General features: G+C 48.2%; 1 long non-coding RNA gene across 1 annotated transcript in view; it reads left to right on the plus strand.

Annotated features, from left to right (window-relative positions):
• Nucleotides 1-22,103, plus strand: part of LOC144136209 (uncharacterized) — an 87,568-nt gene that overhangs the window by 59,846 nt on the left and 5,619 nt on the right. The window contains exon 2 of the long non-coding RNA XR_013315576.1: nt 6,147-6,203. This is a non-coding gene — a long non-coding RNA (uncharacterized LOC144136209). The remainder of the gene's footprint in view (nt 1-6,146; nt 6,204-22,103) is intronic.

Raw genomic sequence — 22,103 nt, forward strand, 5'->3', positions numbered from 1 at the left:
GTGTTCTCGCTGCTCTTTGATATCGCTAGTGTGATAGCTGCTTCTTCAGCCGATGTGGTATCCACCGCTTGGATAAGGCTGCTTGCAATGATATCCCCCCGGGGTGAAACTGCTGCAATGGCCGCGACTCCGTTAACGGGTCCAGCCGCATCGACGTAGATCGTGTCCTTGTTTCCATCCCAGCGCTTAGAGAGGTGTCTAGCTCTGGCTAGTCTCCGTCCTCTGTTGTATTCCTCATCCATGCGTTTTGGTATGGGGTGAGTCGTGATGTGTGATCTCATCTGCATGGGCATGTCGATCTTGTCAGCAACTTCCTGGGGTGGACTGATTCTCAGCTTCTGTAATATTTTTCTGCCAGGCTTAGATGTTGAGAGCCTGACAGTTTGATTTACACGGTGGACCTCTATTAGTTCGTCGATGGTGTTATGGATCCCCAGCTGTAGTAAGCGCTTAGTGAATGTGCATAAAGGGAGTCCCAGCGCCGTCTTAACTGCCTTTAGAATAATAACATCCAGTTGGTCTTTCTCCTTTTGCGAGGATCCTGGAAATTTCTTCCTTCTAAGACGTCTGCACGCTGGAAGCAGCACGCAGTTAGCCCTAGTTCAGGACGCCGAGAGTTGTATTCGATCGACGAAGGCCTGGTCGATGCGTCTCAAAGCCTTAGGGTCAACTGTACCTGATGCCAACCACGTAATTGACAAACGCCAGTCGGCTTGAAAAAACAAATTGCAATTTAATGTGTAAGATCCGTAATTATACAATTCTTCACTGGCGGCACGTGGTTACCCTTTTACGTTCAGAAATTCGCTATTGAGGTTGCACTCGTATCCAGATACAAAGCACTTTTCCTACACTCCAAGCCTGCTGTGCTATTCCCATAATAATGTATTTTGCCTCTGCACTTCCCGGCCATTCCGACCGCACGGCCGGTGTATTGATAGCGGGACGCTTCTTTCTCCCTTTTCCGGTATAGCATATGTCTACCGATCTCTAGCATCACCGTAAATATCTAGTCTGGCTTTTGCGTGGGGCATTTAACATGTGTATTGCTAAACGCATATTACGGTTGCAGTAGCGGCAGTGGTAGTACATGACCCAACTTCTGCCCTGGATGCGCTAGCAATCGACGGTGAGTTCCCCAAGATTCCGTTACACTGGGCTGTGTGCCCTTCAATAATTCATGGGCAGAAAAAAAGAACGCAGTCAGAGGAAGTAAAAAGCAGGAATAAGCGAACGTAAAGACGAGGCAATTTGGTTGACACAGGGCGCACCGCAGAATACGTGGCCTGCGGCAGGGCTTGCGGCCATTATTTAGGAGACGGCGCCCGCAGCCGCGAGCCCCTGCTGCGGAACTAGCGCCGGGCTCGGGGCCCTGATGGGGCGGCCGTACGCGGGCGACCGCCCGCATTTTGTTAATTAGAAACGCCGAGGCTCCGGAAACACGCCCTCAAATATTAAACCCCATGTACGACATAGCGTTGTAAAAACAGCCAGCGCAAGGTAATGACTTCTGGTTGAGAAAATGCTCCAATGTGCAGCTCCAGGCCTGGGCTTTTTCGGCCGCTTCTGGGATTGGGTGACCCAAATGGTCGCCGCAATACGACCGTCGTTTGGGCGGCCGCTTTTAGATAATGAGACACAGAAAAAAGGAACGAATAAAGAAAACGGTTGCTTCCGTGAATGGCTTCGGCATGTGTTCGTGGCGAGCACCCATATAGGGTCGTATGCGCGCGGTTGCGAGGGCTCGATACGGGCGCGCCTAGGCCGCCGCGAAACAGACGGCCGGTTGTTGATTTTATTTTTTTAAAATCACTTCCGCATTGGCGCTAATGGGCAGCAATGTAGAGGAAAATGTCACTGTGATTTTCCTGAGGTATATCCCAGGTCGAATGTGGAGCATAACGCTCTTACAAAGGAGACGTTGGATGCATACGGCGCAGAAGAACTTGCAATCTAACTCTGTGCCTGATCACGCAATGGTGTACATACCTCACATTAGCTGAAGAAGCCTCATTTCACTGCTAGCTTTGTTTCCACGAAGAGTGCTGCCAAAGACGCCAAGGGCGCGAGGCCGCCTAATCATACATGTCTGCTTACATATGTTTTCTACAGATCCAGAGAACGTTCAATGTTCTCCGTCACGCCAATTTTCGTCGCATGGACTTCCGCGGTAGAAAGCTCAACTTCTTACATTCTTTCATCGTAACTTGGGTCACCAAAGTTAATTTCAGCTCTGCACGCACATTGACACTCGGTGAGCTCTAAGGAAGTGTTCTTTGTGGCATTACTTTATTAGCGTGTACATTGCGTCGGTTGCTTGACGTTTCCCTCGGGTGGGTCCAGTACTAGTGTACTTAAATTTTTATGCTTACGGTGTCGTATTGGGTTGCACTTGGCCGTTTTGGGCCTCGAGCAGAGAGGCATGGGTGGTCTGCTGCGTCAAAGAGCAAGGTGTAGAAAAATCGTCGCTATTCAAAAGAGAAGTGTTCGTTTACTCCACAAAAAGAGTAGTACTTTGACGACCATCAGCGTTCCTTGATGGGTAGAGGTTTATCTATTCATTGCATGAATGCTCGGTTATTCTTGGGGGACATATCTGACGACCGTGTTTCTTCGAGCTCTGCTATCAAGGATGCTATTCAATCATGTCGCCGAATTTTATCTGCGCTCAGAGGCCTCAGCGCTCAGCGTATCAGAGGCCTCACAGGCCCACGTCACGTGGTAATAACGCACACAGTTTGGCGAGTTGGTATGCGTTGTTTCTTCAATTCCCAAGGACAACAGGACTCAAGAAAACACGCGCGCACACAAGCACGAATAATGAACTATGAGTGTAATGTACAGAACGGACATATTAATACACTCACTCGCAAGCAATTAGCGTGCACACCCAAAAAGCATATTGTCTCTTTTAGTTGAGCCAGTCAGAATGGAGACAAGCGAGGTTATAATCTGTAACATTAACTGATGGCACGTTAACACACGTGCCCCGCTAGAACTTGATTGCCAAAAACAATGTCTGTTTTGAGTTATAAAGCCCATGTTCAAAGGGCTCATCAGGTCGCGTTTTGGTTACAGGCTTGGCTTGTTGGATGTCATTGCATCACACCGGAGCTGTAGTGTGAACTTCCAGGAACACTTTATGCCTTCGTGTCAGTGTGTCGCACTTTTCAAAGTCCGCTTCAACCTACAGAGAAGCTCGGTTTAGGACTTTGGCGCTGATAGCTGAATGAAGTGCTCTGATTCATTTATAAGAGAGAAAAAAAGATGCACCAGTGTAGGGCTGCTATTCAGCTGCTGTATAGATCATGGTATACAGCTGCATAGCTGCTCCATAGGTGTTGCTTCATTCTCACATGAAGCTTTCGGTGGCCACACTTCCTCGCCAACTTGGCGTACTTGGTTTCACGTGCCTGTGTGCTGTGATCTGAGAATTTCGATATCCACTGCACATTATGATCTGCATATAAAGGTTAGTTTAGCTAAGTAACAAGCTTTAAAAAATAACGACTCGCTCTGCGGAGATTGGACTAGTGTAAGATTGTAGACGGTTGCCTTGACCAGCTCACCATCTTTTAAAATGCGCCTGACTTGCTAATTAACTAGGATAAATTAGTACACTTCTTATCATTAACATTACAAAATTTTCAATGTATACATAAATTATAAAGCCCGTTCAGAAATTCCGATTTCATTAATTTTTTTACTGAAAACTTCATCGTGGATCTTTTTTTTTAGTTTAAAGTGAACCGCAGATGTTTGAAACTCACCTGATTACGCGGTCCCCCCTCGCGACGCTAGCGCCCTCAAACGTGGCATGGTGGAAGGAACTATGTTACACAGATAGATAGATAGATAAAGAGGAGGAGGGAAAGGCAGGGATGTTAACCAGAAAGAGGTTCCGGTTGGCTACCCTGCACTGGGGAAGAGGGATCAGGGGACTAAAAGGAGGAAGAGAGAAGGGAAAAAAGGCATAACACACACACGCACAACGTTGTCACAATTTGTCACTCAATCCAGTCGCTCTCAAGTAGGCAAAGATGCCTTGTATGCCTTGAGGGCATTCGACTGCTGTGGCCACGGACCGAGGATCTTTTGCTCTGTTAATGGGCGAGGATCGAGGCGGTCCAGGGCACAACACAGTGTATGTCTTGCACTCGCAAATGCAGGGCACTCACAGAGAAGATGAGCGATGGTCTCCTCACAACCACAGCTCTCACAGGCAAGGCTGTCGGCCATCCCCATCCGGAAAGCATAGTAATTGGTAAATGCAACACCGATCCATAAACGGCATAACAGTGTTGCGTCGCGACGTTCTAAGTTACGTGGAAGACGAAGGCGCAGTTCAGGGTCCAGTGCCTTGAGGCGGAGGTTGCAAAACTCTCCCGTGTTCCACGCTGAAAGTGTGAGCTCCAGCGCCAAAGGGCGAAGCACACACGCAGCGTCAGGTCTCGATATTGGGATCCTCACTGGAAGTCCGTCGTTGTGAGCAGAACGCGCAGCCGCATCGGCCTGGTGATTACCGTTAATACCACAGTGTCCTGGCAGCCATTGAAAAATGATGTCATGACCTTTGGAAACTGTGCCGTGGTACAGTAGACGGATCTCAGCAACAAGTTGCTCCTGCGACCCGCGGCGTAGCGCAGCTTGCAGGGCTTGAAGGGCTGCTTTGGAGTCGGTGAAAACCGTCCTGTCATGTGGAGGTTCTTGACTGATGAACTCTACCGCAGCCCGTAAGGCTGCGAGTTCCACACCAGTTGAAGATGTTGGATAGGTCGTCTTCACTTTCATGAAGATGGATCTGGCCGGTATCACCACCGACCCCGCAGAACTGGTCGAGGGAACTGATCCATCTGTGTAAATATGTATGCGGTGACTGTGGTAAGAATGCAGGTGATTCAATGTCAGTTGTTTGAGAGCGGGAAGTGATACACCAGCTTTCTTTGTAATGCCAGGAATATAGAGGTGAACATGAGGTTCATGAAGACTCCATAAGGGTGAGCATGGTCTTGACGCAGGGGTGAACTGCGATGGAAGATATGCGCGATGGGCTTCAATGACTTTGGGGAATGCAGTACGTGGCCTAATTATTGGGAGTGTTGCGAGGTGATGACTAGGGAACCCGTGTGAGGTGCCGAATATGTGTTCTCATGGTGTCAACAGCAATGTATGTAGTAACAGGATGTTCCCGGGCAACAAGAACAGTTGCTGCTGTTGATGCACATTTAGGCAGTCCAAGACAGATACGGAGAGCTTGCGCTTGCACACTTTGAAGAGCCCTGATATTTGTTTTTCTAATGGAACTGAATATCGGAAGACTGTACCGCATGTAGCCGAGAAATAGGTAACGGTACAGTTGTAGCATCGAGCGCACTGATGCGCCCCAGGACTTTCCCCCGAGGAAGGAGAGGACGTGGACAATCGAAACTAGTCTCTTTCTCATGTCGTAGATATGTGGACTCCACGAGAGGTTCCTGTCGATCACAACACCAAGGAATCTGTGGCTTCTCTCATAGGGAATGGCTTCGCCATTGATGCGAATGGTGTAACGTGACATTATTTTGCATGTGAACGCCACAAGTGAACACTTTTCGGTCGAAATGTTCAGGCCCTGCAAGCAAAGATAAGATGTCAATATCGATGCCACTTTTTGAAGTCTTGCACGAACTTGACGACGGGTCACCCCTGATGCCCAAATACAGATGTCGTATGCATATATAGAGATCTGAGCAGATTGTGGCAATACGTCGACCAGGCCGATAAAAGCAAGGTTGAAGAGAACTGGGCTCAGCACTCCACCCTGAGGGACTCCGCGCGAATTTCGGTGTAAGGACGTTGGTCCGTCCGCAAAGCCTCATTGAACACAAAGCCTCATTGAACAAGCAGACCACCGAAGACAGCGATGGTTCTGCCATGAGCGCGCGCGGACACTTCCCTTTGTTAGGATCATGATGGTGCAGCAGGAGAAAAGCTGTTTGCCAGGTTCGGGGGTCATTCAGAGCTCCCAAGAAAACACGTGGTGAGTGACACGCCAGGTTTCATGCGACGGCCGTGTTAGATCTACAGAGAAACAACGTCGCTGAGCACGCGGATCACAAGAAGTAGGCCGGGCGCCTGAACTGATGTTTTATTATTTGATTTTTCAGATCCGCGCTGTGGCGGTGTGGGAGGACGAAGTGCGCTGGGATAGAACATAATAAAAGGTAAGACGAATAACGATCGTAAGCATGACGTTTGAAAAAAACAGCCATATGTCTTGATGGGCCGTTAGTTAAAAAAGAGCAAAAAAAAAAGAAACTAGAACAGCTGCAACCGAAAGACAAGACGAGTGCTGCGTCTTGTCCTTCTTTTGTTCTGTTTTTGTTCTTTGGTGCTGCTTAACTACAGACCAGAACCAACTCTAGTTAGTCGGCTCGACTACTTTGATAGGCTTTCAGAGTAAACGTTATTTCACCGACATATAAACGTCACGAATAAAGCCGGAAACGAAAGGTAGCACCACTACCGCATTGAGAGTTGTTCATTCTTTATGTATACTGCTGCGGTAGTAGTCATAAATGTAGCGCAAACACAACGTAACGAAAGATGGAATACAAGTATGCAAAAAAAAACAGGAAATGTACACATTACTTCGTACAGGATGTACAGTGCAAGATGAAACGCGTGCTGAGAAGGTATAACGTGGCAGAAATGAGATTTTAGAAGAGAATCACAAGTAAACACAGAGTGCCCGTATCGTTTGAACTAAAGCAGATTTAGACAGAAGGCACCGTGTTAATATTCTAATAATGAATCACACCAGAGGAGAAAATGAGCTTCAAAGTGTTAGCTAGTACACTCACGAGCAAGAACGAGAAAATGTTCGTGATTGGCGAAAAATTGTTTAGTGTATTTTAAGTAGTTGGTGCTTAATAAATGGCGGGAATAATAAACGACAAAAAGAAGTGCCGCTATTGCAACGTCTGGGTAGCACAGCCCCATTTAGCTACTACCGGCCTGGATATTTTTTCCATTTTTTTATTCTTTACAAAGCTCGTCTCTCGGCAGCGCATAATTCAAGTGAAGAAGCTGAATAACCTGTGCCGGCGTTACTTTATCTCCTCTGAATTAGATGGCGACTTAAAGCATGTAATTCGTAACGCACGCACACGCACAGTAAAACTTCCAGAAAAGCTCGATAATAAACGTAGCACCTCTTATATCAGTACGCTAATGTCTTGTTTATGATGTGCGAATTTTACTGAGCTAGCAGGAATCCTCTTCGTGAGGAAATTGAAAGGTATCCTGGAACATCTCTTGGTCAATAACAAACGGCTTAGAAACAGTTGGGTGTTCTACAAGCGGTTCCTGCCAGATAGAAATTTCTCTAAACCTGTGATAAGGGAGGAGGAATTAAAGGAACAATGTTTAGTTTTCGGTGTTCCTCTCTCCTCTATATACTCCCATCGACTTGATTCTCTGGGAATGACGCTTCGCCTGCTGCGGCCTCCACTATCTCCACTATCTTGATCGACACGCTTGGAGCCACTGGAAAATATTGAAGAGCACCAAATTCCTTTTTGTGCACGCCACCAGGCATGGAAGGTAATATCGATGCCGCCGTTCAATGCACCTTTGCCGGATAAAAGGGGTACTTAATGCCCGAACGCGCCACATCCCGCGGTATGAACACATAATGATAGGTCGATGAGATATGTTCATGCTTGCAATTTTCAGATGGGTGGGGGGCGTGGCACCCGAAAGCGCCGTGTCCGAAGCTCTCAAATATCCTATCGACCTATCATATTCACCCTTACGTCACTCCACCATACTGCAGGTCAGTGGGAAGGGTGGGGGGGAGGGCAGAGTTTTTTGGTTCGGGACAACGGCCCTGTCCGGACATGGTTGATGTCGTGTGATGATACGCTCAAAGCGGCTGCACCTAACACTAGAGAACCCTGGGTCAACTACGTGGCAGGAAGCCAAGGAAGCGACCGGACCTCCTTTACACTTGTGGTGTCACGAAGGGCAGCCATTTCCTGAATGCGGCCTATATCGTAACTGAGATTGCGCCTGCAGAGACTGCGCAGATGACAAACGCTGTTCAGGGCGCAAGTAGACCCAGACCTCTTACCATACCCTTGTGAGTACTTCATGGAGTACCGGTGTCTTGCGGCCGTAGGCGGCGTCACGCTTGCAGACTGGCTCGCGCGGGCGTCGCAACCACCGTCGACACATCGGCCTGCCGCAGCAGGCGTGAGGTCGTCACGCCTTGCCAGCAGCTGATTTCATTCTCAAGCCAAGATTGAGAGCAGCACAATCGTGGAGCGCGAATGCACTAGTCACGTGATTTTTTTGTATTTCGCGGGCTTTCTTTGGAGCTCGGAAAAAAATATACACGTGGGGCTTTCTTTATCACAAATAAATAGAATGGGGGTTTCTGAAGGTGGCTCTCCAACTTTGCTATTCACATTTTCTGTGTAAAGTCAATATTTACGCACTTAGAAAAATTATCTTAATTGCTAATTAATTAATTGCAAAACAAAAATTGGCCATGATGCGCAAGCCAGTTGGTTGGTAGGTGCATGTAAGTGGTTTCACTGGCCTACCTAAAATATCTCATTTTTTAACCCTTGGCTAAAGTTAGCCTGGACACCCTGTATAGTGGTGTCCTTTTATTGCATGGTCTCATAAAAGGCACTAAGCGTCGAGGGAAACGCCTTGTTCTAATAACATGTTGGTTACGGCGCGTACTGTCATATCTATTGCTGCTTTGCAACACCTGCGACGTGCTTCGAGTTCATTTAGCTTAACAGAAGTCACCTATACTTGAATGTATTTGTTCATAGTTCTGTGGTTCTTCTGAGAGTTCATTTATTATTTCACTTCCCCAAACTAGGCACAATTCCTACACACCAGACGAGTCTGAGCAGTCATTTTCTAATATTGCACCGCAGCCTGATCTGCATTTTGAGAAGTGGTTACATTTTGAGAAGTAGGACACGTCTCATACAAATTTACCGCTCAGTGGTACGTTCTGTCTTGGATTATGGATGTATAATATATGGGTCAGTGAGACCATCGTACCCTAAAAGACTGGATGCAGTACATAATTTAGGTTTACATCTTTCCACTGGTGCCTACAGGACGTCGCCGATAAGCAGTCTTTATGCAGAAACTAATGAAACATCACTTACAGACAGAAGAACCGTGCTCACGTGCTCATACATTCTAAAAATCCGTTCACTACCACACAAATCTGTCACCCAACAGTTACAAAATGTCCATCCAGAACACTGTTTAACAACAAACCGCAAGCTTTCAGGCCATTGCTCTTGCATTTTGAAGAGATGTGCCAGAGCCTCGGTGCACTAGAAACATTACCTGGCATTGCACAAAAACGATATCCACTGCCTCCGTGGTACAATTTTCCTGCAATCCTGATTTCCTCCTGATTTTCTGATTTCGCTCTACACAGTTCTGTAAAAAACAACCTGCACAACAACATATACAAGAATTTCTTGCACACGAGGAAAAATACAGTGGTTTCACTCACTTTTACACTGGTTGTTCAAAAACAGATGCTTACCTTGGAAGCGCACTGGTACGAAGGAATGAGAAGGAAATAGTAAGGCTTCAACAATGTGCCTTGATCTTCACTGCCGAATGTTACTCTCTGCGCAGCTGTACGAAAAACAGTAAACGAGAACCTCACAAGCAGTATTATTTACACAGACTCCTTAAGGGTACTTACAGCTCTCCACTCTGGAAACGTAATCACACCGCTACTTGGTGACATCGTACACAACATAAATATAGCCACAGCTCAAACACAAAACATAAAACTTCGCTGGGTACCAAGTCATGTCAGAATTAAAAGCAACGAGAGAGCAGACTTCTGCGCTTCTCAATCTTGTGGCAAGTAAATAAAAAAGTGCATATACCATTTAAAGATGAATTTAGTTCATCGTAACGTAACAAAGAAATGGCAGTCTGCGTCGAACAACGAAGTAAATAACAAAGTACACTTTGTAAAGCCAGTTTTAGGGTGAATGGAAGTCTTGCACCCACCAAGAACGTTCGACAGAAGTGATTATCTCACACACACACACATACACACACGCACACGCACGCACGCACGCGCACACACACACACACACACGCACACACACACACACACACACACACACACACACGCACACGCACACGCACACGCACACGCACACGCACACACAGACGGACGGACGGACGGACGGACACCTTCATACTGACAAAACAAGACAAACCCTAATGTGAATGATGTGTAAATGAGCTACCAGTAAACCATGTTCTATTTTCATTCAGAAAACTTGAAACACCAAGAAAAAAGCATTTTGCAGTTTTTTTACCACGAACCCTTGCCATCCTATCCAACCTTGCTCTTAGGTGAAGATGCATTTGTTGACGTGTCACATGTTTTCAAGTTTTAAAGAGAGCAGACGTTTTAAATAAACTGTAGATTTCATAAAATACAGGCAATTTATTACAACAAACAGACTTTAACCACACCTCAGCCACTTTCTCATTCTTGAGAAGAAGGCTGAGGCCTTTATTCGATTGGTTGAGAGCCTCGAGATCCTTTCTTTCCCAGCCAAGGGCGGTCGCTGAGGTTACCCGCCTTCTTTAAAGCTTGTACCATTAGCCATTTATAAAATTCTTGTCCTTTGTAATCACTAGGTAGCACGAAATAACTTTTTAGGCCCTTTACACCACCGTTGTTTTAGCCTTTTTTGTAAAATTCTGCACGCAAAATTTTCTCTATACCTTGAGTTTGGCGCATGATAGCCTTAGATGCTTATGCGCCACTAAACCCAACACAACACATAACGATCAATCACATTTATGAGGTAAACAAAGTTTACCTGGATAATCAAAGAAATACTGATTTCAATGTTTCAAGGATTACTGCAGAAGTTGAATTATGGGCAAGGTACAGTTCAATAACCTGGATTACGTCTTGTATCATGTCACTATGACAGTATACTATGACACTATGGCATGGTACGGTATTAAAGTTTGTCTGCAAGAAAGTCCAAAAAAGAACAGCCTCCCAAGGGCGGTTGCGAATTTCTGCGTCCTTGCTGAAATTACGACGCATTTATATGGTATAGCAAGCTTCTCATCAGAAATCACTGTTTATAGCATGCTCTGTAGTTCTACCTACTCCCAGTAAAATATACATAGGGTGGAGTGCTAATAAAGAGGTCGATGGTGGAACTATTCACTCAGTAACATCAAATAGCTTAGGCTGCCTGCGAAACACTTACCTGAAATATCCATGCTGGGTGGACCGTTGGAATGCTCTTCCACTGTCGTTGGTTCGTCATGAGAAATCTTTCCGTCGTCCGCTGGACTCTGTCGCTGCTTGTCTTGGTGCTCAGGCATAGGAATATTTACAGGTAGAGAAATTAGATAAATTTTAGCACATGTGCATTCAGTCGGGTATTTTAAATGAGAAAACATGTGAGTGCTGCTTTGTTTTTCTTATTCCTCATAATTTTAATTTTTTTCGAGACACGTTGCCAACAGGGCAGCTCGTATGGAGCTGTTGACATGCATAGTGCAAAAAGCAATAAAACTATATAAGCTTGCAGGGAGTTCCGAAACGAGCTCTTCGCTATTCCTTAGGCTAAAATGCAAGTGCTAACCCTGCTAATGTTCCTGTCTGGAATTTATAAAATGTGTCTGTCCATAGACGTCTCAAGCTGACCAGAGACTACGATCTTCAGATGACATTGGCCAGAAGGGAGGAGTGGGAGGTCACATGCTTGCGGGTATTAAACACGCGATGACATGCTTGGAAACTGCGGCAGTTCAAAGAAAGTTGTAATCAAGAAATTTTATGTTGCTAAATGTAACTTTGTAAGCAACACCACGTCAGCGAGCTTTTATAAAGGGCTGCACTTAAGAACACACCATTCTCGCGGGAAAACGCATCTTAACTCGCCCAGAAACCGCTCAAGGTTGTTCGGAAGTTATCCTTTTAAATACAGTTTACAACACAGTCCGTTATGCTTTCTTAGTAATCTCCAAGTGGTTGAGAATAAGCCTCGCATGCGAGAGGTGGTGGTGGTGGTGGTGGTGGTGGTGGTGAAAACATTTATTAATCATAGAGAGAGGTGTTGGGGGTCGTGACCTGACAACCCTTACAACGGTCACGTCCTTACAACCACTAGGTGGGATGCCTAGTCAGGCACCCGATTGGCGGTTGCTGCAGCCCGGGCGCGCTGCGTTAAGGCACTTCGGGCCTCGAGGGTGCAGCAGCCGGACAGGGTCGCCTCCCAGTCCTATCCGGTGGGGTTCGGGATAGGGGGTAGGGATGGGTTCTGCTGGCAGGCCCACACCATGTGGTAGGTGTCAGACACCTCCCAGCAGTGTGAGCACCACCCGTCGAATTGAGGATCGAAATGCTTTAGAGTTGCCGGGCACAGCATCGTGTTAGTGAGCAGGCGCAGGAGTACCCGCTCGTTGGCCTTCCCCAGCCCTTTGCACAGGGTGGGAAGAATTTAGTGCGTGGATTTCTAATAATCGCATATTTCCTTAAAAGTGTGAACCTAATTGAAATCGGAGTCCTGGTCAGCGTTGGGTCCTGTGGGAAATGCACGGAGAGAGAGAGCGCGCGGGCGGCGTCGTCGGCTGTATCGTTTCCGCGGAGGCCTTGGTGACCTGGAGCCCAAACGAGAGATCGGTGCGCAGGATCCGAGTCTCGGCTACAATTTTAGTAGATGCGATAAGCCAGGGGAGTAGCCCACCCTTGCTCGACGTTTCGACAAGATCCTCGCGAGTCGGTGATTATGTATTTGGAGGAGGAGTCGGAGGCTGCCAGGGCGATGGCAACCTCTTCTGCGTGAATTGCTGACTGGGCCTTGAAAGTAAGTCCGTCTACTGTTTTGCCCTCGTGGACGACCGCGGCCGTGTACCATCCCCTGGGGTCTGGGCCGGAGGCGTCCACGTAGAAGGTTCCTGGTTTGCTCCCAAAATGGCGGTGCAAGGATTCCGCCCGCGCCAGGCGCCTGCCATTATGGTCCTCTTTGGACATGTTGGTGGGGAGAGGCCGCACGCGGAGGGCGCATCTCCAGTATACGGGAAGGCGGTATCTCTGCGCTGTGAATTGGGTGGGCTGGATGTGAAGACGAGTGTATTGGTTGTTGAGGTTGGCCTCCCGAACCTCCCAGAAAGTGTTCACTGTCCCCAGTGCCATGAGGCGGCTGGTAGAGGTAGAGACCGGGAGGTCCAGCACTCGTTTCAGGATTTTTCGGATGACCTCAAGGGCATCCTCTTCCTGTTTCCGCAGGTGGAGGTAGGGAGTCGAATACAAGATTCGACTGGTCACGAATGCGTTCGCCAGTCGCAAGGCGTCTTTGCATCGTAACCCTCCGCAGTAGTTGGAAACCCGGCGGATCATGCGCACCCCCCCCCCCCCCCCCCACCTGCCGGAGCTTGGCGAGTGTTGTGTCGCAGCGTCGCTGGTTGTGTGTGAAGAGTCCGATGTCTCTGATTTCCTTGGATTCGTGAATGGGACCGCTTTGCAAGGTGCGGTTTGCAAGGTTTGCGAGAGGTGCGGGGTTCGATCCCCAGTGCCGCCGGATGCCCACCGGTGATACAATGGGTACAAGCTCTCCCCTGGTCTGGTGCTCGGCTTATTTAGGGTGAAATGCTTGGGAAATGGGTCTTTGACCCCACCTTCAGAAGTTGAAAATACCTTGTGTCACGGCGCTCTTTGGCCATAGATGCCCTTGCGCCATAAAAATCCTTAATCATCACCTTCTTAGTAATCTGTGCCACCGTTATATTTCTGGACTGGCCCTTTAGTTATACTACCAAATTAAAGCGGCAATCCCGCCATAACAATCGTCGAGGAGACGCAAAGCTTGTTCGAACGTCACTAATGGTGTCACTTTAATCGGATTCCGTCAGTTCCCGGAGTCAGCAAAGGGGAGAATATACCTCGTGTACAGCGGCGTAAAATTAGTAAGAACGCCGGCATCAACCAATATTACTGCGAGCCAGATATGAATATGCTCGGTAAGATTTCGCCTCTTAAATGTTCACATGCGTGGCACGGAACCGCCCGCGTTGTAAGAACTGGGCAGAGATTCAGCTGACAAAATTTGGCAACTCATGCAGTCAGATCACATGATGTATTAGACACAGCGGGAGAAGATAACACCGTTTCCTTCAAAGTGATGATGTCATTGCCGAAATGCTTTTACTGGCAAGTTTAAACAAAAACCTCTCGTTATTTCTGAGCTCGTCGCGCAGAGCGTTCAATCGGAATATTTATACGCTTCAGCGGAAAGATGGGGTGCAGGCAGCGTCTAACGCACCCGCAGAAGCTGTACCGCGCCAAAACCGGATATACCGGTTCAATCGCGCGCGCTTCTTCCTCGACACTGCTCGACAGTTGCCTTGAGCTGTAAAATATGGTTTCAATGTCAGACACAATGCCGTCACAGGGCGGCAAGGGAGCGCATTCTCTATGAAGCTGCGCTGATGGAGTAGCCGAGCATGGTCAGACTGCCTGGTTGTGCGACATTGCCTTGACGTGCCCTCTCTCTCCTGCACGGTGACAACGTCGTAGTAGGAACGCGTTTTGAGACACATACAGCGCCTCGCAATAAGCCGTGAAAACCCTGTAGCGAAGGCAGCTAAACAAAAGCATTGTTCTTACCGAGATAGTCCAACCGTCCATGAAAGGCTGTAGGATGGCCACAGTAAGTGCACCATCCGCTTGGAGATCCGGCTCTTGCGTTATCAGTATGAGGCATCGCGCACGAACTCAGCGCAGTAACAATCGCAGTGCTTGCAACGTCCGCGCGGAAGGACAAGGATGTCGACTTACGTAAACATCCCGACGAAATACCACGGCACTAGTACTCCGGCCTATTTCAACGCCTTGCGGAAGTAATGACGCCAATCAAGCACTATAACTTCTTCGAGGTTTGCTTCCTGCGCCCGGACACTGGGAGAGACCGGAGAGTCGCCTGAGCTCCTTCGGCCTGAACAAAGGAAAGTTCGGGCGTTCAGCTGAAGGTGGCGTGAGCGCCGACCGATTAATGCGTGACAACGGAAAGACAAGCTCGAATCTCAGCGTATGCGTTCGTCACGCGTAGGCTGATGCCTCACGCTTGCGAAAGGTTGAGCCGGCCACGAAGTATCGTGCTCACACTTGGAGGGAATCAGCTAACGTGTATTTTTGGTCATGTGCTGCTGAAAACATCATTCGCGCATCATTAACACGTGCATCACGCTTCACGCCTAAATCAGGGCCTAAGTGTGAGTTCAAGCGCGATCATTTTCAGAGTGAGATCTGTGATGCCGAAGTCCGTCCTGTCTGTGGGCTGTTTTAGCAGAGGTCTCCCGATCAGATCCGTGATTCGAGAGGAAATGGAAAAGGATCCATTTTAGTTGGAGCTTCGTACATGTCGGCAGAGGTGGTATGCAGGCAACGAGCGTCATGAACGAGAGCAGAAGTGACCGAACAGCAGCCTGTGTCGTGAGGGGTCATGCCAATGTGCTGTACTCTCACTTTCTGCTCAAGCTTCTCTTTGGCAAGAGGCCAGTTGGTCTCCGATAGGCCGTCGGAATTGAAATTGATCTCTAGGATCGTAACCTCATTCTTCTCACGGAGACCGTGAACGAGCTGTGCGCTATGCGGCGCCTGCCTGAAATGCAGGGCAGTACTCTTGTATCGATTAAGCTTATGCCCATTTACCCCGCAGTACCCTTCCATGACGTAGAGGCCGGAGCACACGGATGCCTCGCCAGGGACAATATTGAGCAGGTCGTCTGCGTATTAGGGCATGGCGAAAGGCGGTAAATCTAGTGGAAGCGAAAACCTACCAATCTGAGGAGAGGCTCAGCACATACAGGGTTGGAGACAAAGGGCAACCTTGCCGAACTCCATGGTCCGGCAACGCAAGGCTCCGAGACGAGTCCCTGAACCATAAGCACAGAGGTTGGCTTTTAGTACAAGACAGTTACCAGACTCTGGAAATCAGAGTTGATGCCAGCCCCCTCAAGTACCTGAAAGTGGTACTCATGGCTGATGACGTTGAAGGCTTTCTCCTGATCAAATGAACCGAGAATGCAAGACAAGTTCATCCTCTGGGTTGCAGTCCAGTGTTACAGAACATCGAGAGCTAACTTTTGCTGGGAATTAGTTAAGATCAACGCCCATATAATATACCTTGGCTGTCCACTCGAACATGCATAGTTGCACAAAGTGCTACACGGACGAGTTGCGAAAGTTCTTTTCCTCTTTTCGTCTGAGGGTTAGTTCATGACATCGTCGAAGTTGGCTTTTCCAGCTACTCATGGGCTAAAGTTGCCATTTAATGCCGACGTTGCGAAGGCTGATGCAAAGGGCACCACAAAGGTGATTCCTGTGTTGGGAACGTTAGGCAGCGTCAGCCATAATTCTTCTAGATCCGGTTGCATGCAGATGTGGAATGTGGTCCTCTGAAAAAAAAAAATTCCAGTGAATTTTCCTGTGCTGTGCGGTGTCGCTGCATATTAAAGAACCTCGGGTGGTCTAAATTATTCCAGAGCCCCCGATATAGCTACTAGTAAAGTCATGTTCTTCTCCACCTCGCTCCTACGAGGTGTACATTGATTCCGCGCTGGGCGTGTAGTGTAGCACACAGTCTTGCATACAAGGATGGGCGGATGACACATGGAGGAAAAGAGTAGTTTCTCTTTCCCTCCACGTGACTTTATAATGACACTTCATAATGTGACTTTATAATGACACTTCAACAACAGTAGAGAAATGCATACGCACGAAAGTAACAGAAGCTTCACACTCAACTACCAAAGCTAACTCAACACTTCAGGCTCAGCTACCGGAGCTGACGCAGTAAGTTACGCTTGAGCTCAACGCTCTCTCATCACGACTTGCCGAATGCCGGGGCCCGCCTACTTCGCTGCGCGAAGCCTGACCTAGAACCGCATTACTCTACGCAACAGGCTCTTAAACAACCAAGCCCAAAAATTCTAGAAGCGGGCGGTGGCGCTGAGAAATGGAGTAGGCGCGCTAAGCTGCGTTTTCGTCCCCATGTGTTCTCGCTAGCGCTCGAACCATTTCAATCAATCAATCAATGAGCATTTATTCCACCAACAAAGTGTACAGGTGGTGAAAAAGGGCGGCGGAGAAAAAGCTGCAAGTTTCGCAGCTTGACAAAAGCCCCGTCCGCCCCTCGAGCAGCGACAGGCTATAGTACATGTAAAAAAAACGCGCATGCACACACACTGATAACAAAAGAAAAAAAAACGTAATCGATGCTGATCAAGAGTTACAAAGACAGAAATACCACTCAGATCTGTCATTTATGATAACATATGTTGTAACAGAAAACTGTGTCGAAATAGCACATGGTTATCAAATATGTAAATCTTGGAAGGCAGATGCATGCAGTGCACAAGAGACACAGAAACCCAAGAGACACAGAAAAGAGAGACACAGAAAACCCAAGAGAACCCTCAGTCCACGCACGCCACCCCGCCAAGGTCGCAGGGATATATGAGCGCCTGGGCCGTGCGCTGGGACGCGCTTGCGGAAGCGCGAGCCTTCGAATGTGCTCCAGAAGTTATTTTTCCTTCTTTTTGTAGCGAGAGCTACACTACGCTAGCACTTCGAGCCTTCAGCGTGCCATCCCTTGAGCTCCGTGGCAGTGCCGTGGCTGGTCACGTGGATGGTCACGTAGTCCGGAGCAGCTGCTGCTGTCGGCGGCACAGCACGCCGGCGAAACCGAGTTGGGGAGGGGGAGTGGAGAGGGGTAGAGAGTGAATCCACGTCCAGGGACGAAGATGAAGAAGGAACGCCTAGCGAAACGGAGCGGCAAAAGACTGACTTTGCAGTTAGATTGAGCGAGTCCCACTCAGTCAGATATAGCTCTCGCGTCACTCCAGGTTTAACCAGAGCTAAATCACAGCCAATGTTTCTTCGGCGGGCGCGCCGCAATCGCCTAATGTTAGGCATAGCGGTCTTACACTAGTCTTTCCTTGTTTCCTTGTTTCACGCTTCCTTCGTTCCCTTATTCCCGGAGTGGTTCAAGCGTCCACCCTGAGTAAGGCATTTACTGCGCCTTTACTTTCCTCATACCACACGCCTCTATATGATGGCATAATGACGGCGATTGAGAAGCAATAGCGCTATGCAAGAAACGAAGTAGAGCCCACCTTGTGCTCAATTTGTGAAAGCACTGTGTAACTCGGTCGAGCTATTCATGACGACATGCAACAGCCGCTGAGTGTGTTGACTATCTGTCGTGGAGCGGTGGTTCAGGGCACTTTTTAACTGTTAAGAGCTACAGTAAAACTTCTTTTTGGGCTAGTTTGTGCATTTTGAACCAAAGAAAAGGAGCAGCGCAAAAGCATGCAACCACACAAGAAGAAAGGACAAGACACAAGCGCTGACTAACAACTGAATTTTATTGAAGGAAGGCGCGCCTTAAATAAGGTAAGCAACAGAGGTGAAAAGGAAAAGCGCTTGTGTCTTGTCCTTTCTTCTTGTGTGGTTGCATGCTTTTGGGCTTCTCCTTTTCCTTGGTTCTGTGAAGAGCTAGCAGGGAAAGACCTCTATCCCCCCAGATGAAAAAAGCACTCTCTTCTGAGGCAAAGGGTAGAGGCATAAAGCTTGATTCGTAATGAAAAGGTACCGTAAGTAAGGTTGCCACTGCCAAATTGCTGCCAATAACATGCAGACACACGTTAACGTCGTTACGTTTACTTCCGCAGTGGTCATGCCACAGAAACATCGCGGACTGTTGTCCCTGTTGGCAGTCTGCGTTGCGCGTCGAGAGGCGTACCATTCGTTTTCCGCACTTCAGTCAACCTTCACTTTATACCTGCCTTAACAAAGCCTTTCAATCCATCCAAAACTGTGCAGTACGGTTTATATATTCAGATTATTCATACCATACAAGCGTTACAGCATTAAAAAGAATAGCAAACTTCTCAGCCTTGAATAGAACCGGAAAATAACCACGTTTTGTCTTTTTCACAAGCTCTATCATTAACCTTTGAGTCATTCGGTTGTCATCCCTGCACACCGCCTTTCACTTCGCATCAACCATTCGAAAGCCGTTTATCAACCTCGAGCATCCACTTCTGCTATATCTCAAGTCATTTTGAGCCCAGTATGCTAGTGACTGGAAGAGACTGCCAACCCAGGCGTCCATCCACACTGCCCCTGAGCGCTTGAAGTCATCCATCGAGGAACTAATTAATTGATGTACAAGCCCACTCCTCATGTAATGCCTTTGAGGTGAAAACAAGCAACCAAACAAACAATAATTTTGAGCGTCACTTCACGGCAGTAGGCACAGCTGACGCTCACATGCACGTGAAGCGTTTTAAACGTTGTGTGAGGCCCTCGAGTTTTTTTTGACGAGTTCCATTGGGGAGCAGAGGGGAAAATGCAGCACACAGGGATATAATATCGGACATGCGGTCCTGGTTGTGCATCGGGCACCAGCTTGGCGCTATCCTCAAAGCACTGCCGACCTTCAATGAGGCACGGATCCAGCCCTTGAATCTGACGACTTCAATCCGTATCTTTCCCTGAGTTTAGAAACTGGAATTGTTAATGGCTGCTGGTACAGCAAATACTTCAGAATAGCCTACTGCGAAGAAATTTTTGGTACCAGTAAGAGAGAGACAAGAGCCGCAAATAGAAAATAAAATGTTATTGCTTGGTTTGGTTTATGGTTGTTTAACGTCCCAAAGCGACTCAGGCTATGAGGGACGCCGCAGTGGAGGGCCGCGGATAATTTCGACCACCTGGGATTCTTTAACGTGCACTGACATCGCACAGTACACGGGCCTCTAGAATTTCGCCTCCATCGAAATTAGACCGCCGCGGCCGGGACCGAACCCGCGTCTTTCGGGTCAGCAGCCGAGCGCCATAACAACTTAGCCACCGCGGCGGCGTAAAATGTTATTGCATTCCAGAAAATTAGCTCACCAGCGCAGCTGCCTTTGAAGTCGATATCTACAGAATATAGAGCGTAATTCGGGCCAAATTGAAGAAAATGAGGCTGCATGCTGGGCGAATGAAACTTCGCGGCGTATAAGACCTTCAAGGATATTTCAAGGCTAAGGGCACCCAGTGAAAATAGCATCAACTTCAGGTCTCCTTTCGGCATATTCGTGCTCTTTCCTGACATGACTCGGTACACGTCTGAAGCGCTGACGCTGACCATGACCTTGCCCCTGGCGCCATTCCCAAGTACATCCTAACGTCATCGGCTCCCCTGGTAATATTTCGGAAGGATGGCTTCACCAATTTTAGCGTACGCCTGCGCTCCTCAGTTGAAAAGACGGTACGTAGTTGCGATACGTTCTCTGCCCCTTAGACGTTCTGCCGAGAAAATCTCGACACTTTCCAGTGAATGTGGGTTGCATTAAAAAGAGAACTCTTGAGGGCTTTACAAGCATCGTTCGAAAAAAGAGAAATACCAGCCACTGCTGCACTCTCTGATTCAAAAACCGAGGCCATATACCACGTATGTTGAAGAAACGGTGTGTTTCTTTCGTAGAGCGGACCTCGAAATGTCAGAGAAGAGAAAGCTTACCAATGTGGGACATCAAGGAGCAAGTGTTCGGCGTGGTCGTTCATGCATATACGCAGAGAATCTGCATGCCATCGCTGATTTCCACACCGAAGCGCACACAACTGAGAACGCCTTGGACTCGTGAATCCGCCAACACGAGCCATCATTGAAGCGTCTATCAACAATCCACCTTGTCGCAGTGGCTATATACTAGCACAGATGACTTACGGAAGATTGTGCAGTGCCGTCTCGAAAGAAGTGTGCCGGCTTCTGCCGTCTTCATCGCTGCCTGAAATATGCTGCGCTTGAAGAATTACAGGAGAAACTTGGCACCACGGAAACGACGGCCCTTGCGAAACATAACTAGCTTCGCGTGGCGAGGAGGGATTGATAAGCCCGCCTTCCGCAGGCGATCAAAAAGGACTTTAAAAAAATTCCAATGTAGTCACAAAACTTGCTGCATTATGACCCTCTTCAGAAGTATCGACCCGATGCTTAGAATGGACGAATAAAAACGAAAGAAGGAGTTAACGAAAGGAAGAAAGGTGGAGGTGTACAAATATCAAGTTTTTCGCGTCCTTCATGCCCCTACTTACGCCCTGGCGCTGTCCTCAATAGCCTGGCATTCAACATTTCGCATCCGCGCGGACTCTCAAGAGCCCTTCCCTCGGTGCTTCCCCTACTTTTACTACACCGCTGCTCATCTCCTTTCGCAGCAGTGCGCATTCCCATATCGCGAGCAGTGTCACTTTGTGAGTTGTGTGCATCCCTAGGCGTCACAGGAAATGAACAAGCGCAATTGGCGGCACACGATGCGCTAATCATTTCTACGCTGCACACGCTTTCCTTTGCCTTCGTTTGTACGTCCATGGTGCAGTACTGCCACGACCCAACAACAAATTTTTCATCCCACATAAAAATTTACCTCCTATTGTACATTGCAAAGGTGTGGTGTCTATGCCAAGTGTGTCACACTTTGGCTAAGTCATCGCTCCTCCTTTGTGAGTGCCTCAGTTTCGCCTCGCCTAGAAACATTTTAAGCAAACTCACAGCAGCAGCTCGGCCTGACTCCTCGATGCCCGGGGCTGTCCTTCACCTTGCCAATGGCCCAGTACACCTCCTGGCGAGCTGCTCCCACCCTTGTTCCCTATCCCCTCCCTCGGGCAAGTCTGAGGGCTAAACCCAAGGGACCATAAATATAGGCCTAATAAATGCATCAATAAAAATGTAAAAAAACTGAATACTAATCGAAGCCCTATTCTCGGACTAAGCTCGGACTTCTCGGTTTACCAGACGGTTTACCAGACGCCGGCTGCACACGCGCAGTGGCTCCCCCTCACCCCAGCAATGCCTCTACGCATGCGCAAGAGGAGTCCGGTACACCGGTATACGTCTCCGGTAGTACGTTTTCGGTATGATAAAAACGTCTATTGTTCGCTGAACTTTCGTGCGCAGCTAGCACTAGCACGCTGGGAGCGAATGCAGAACCGGTTTCCGACAGTCCAGAAAGGAGACGTTCGGAAATTCTCG

This window comes from Amblyomma americanum, chromosome 1, assembly GCF_052857255.1.
Source record: "Amblyomma americanum isolate KBUSLIRL-KWMA chromosome 1, ASM5285725v1, whole genome shotgun sequence".
Lineage (NCBI taxonomy): Eukaryota > Metazoa > Arthropoda > Arachnida > Ixodida > Ixodidae > Amblyomma > Amblyomma americanum.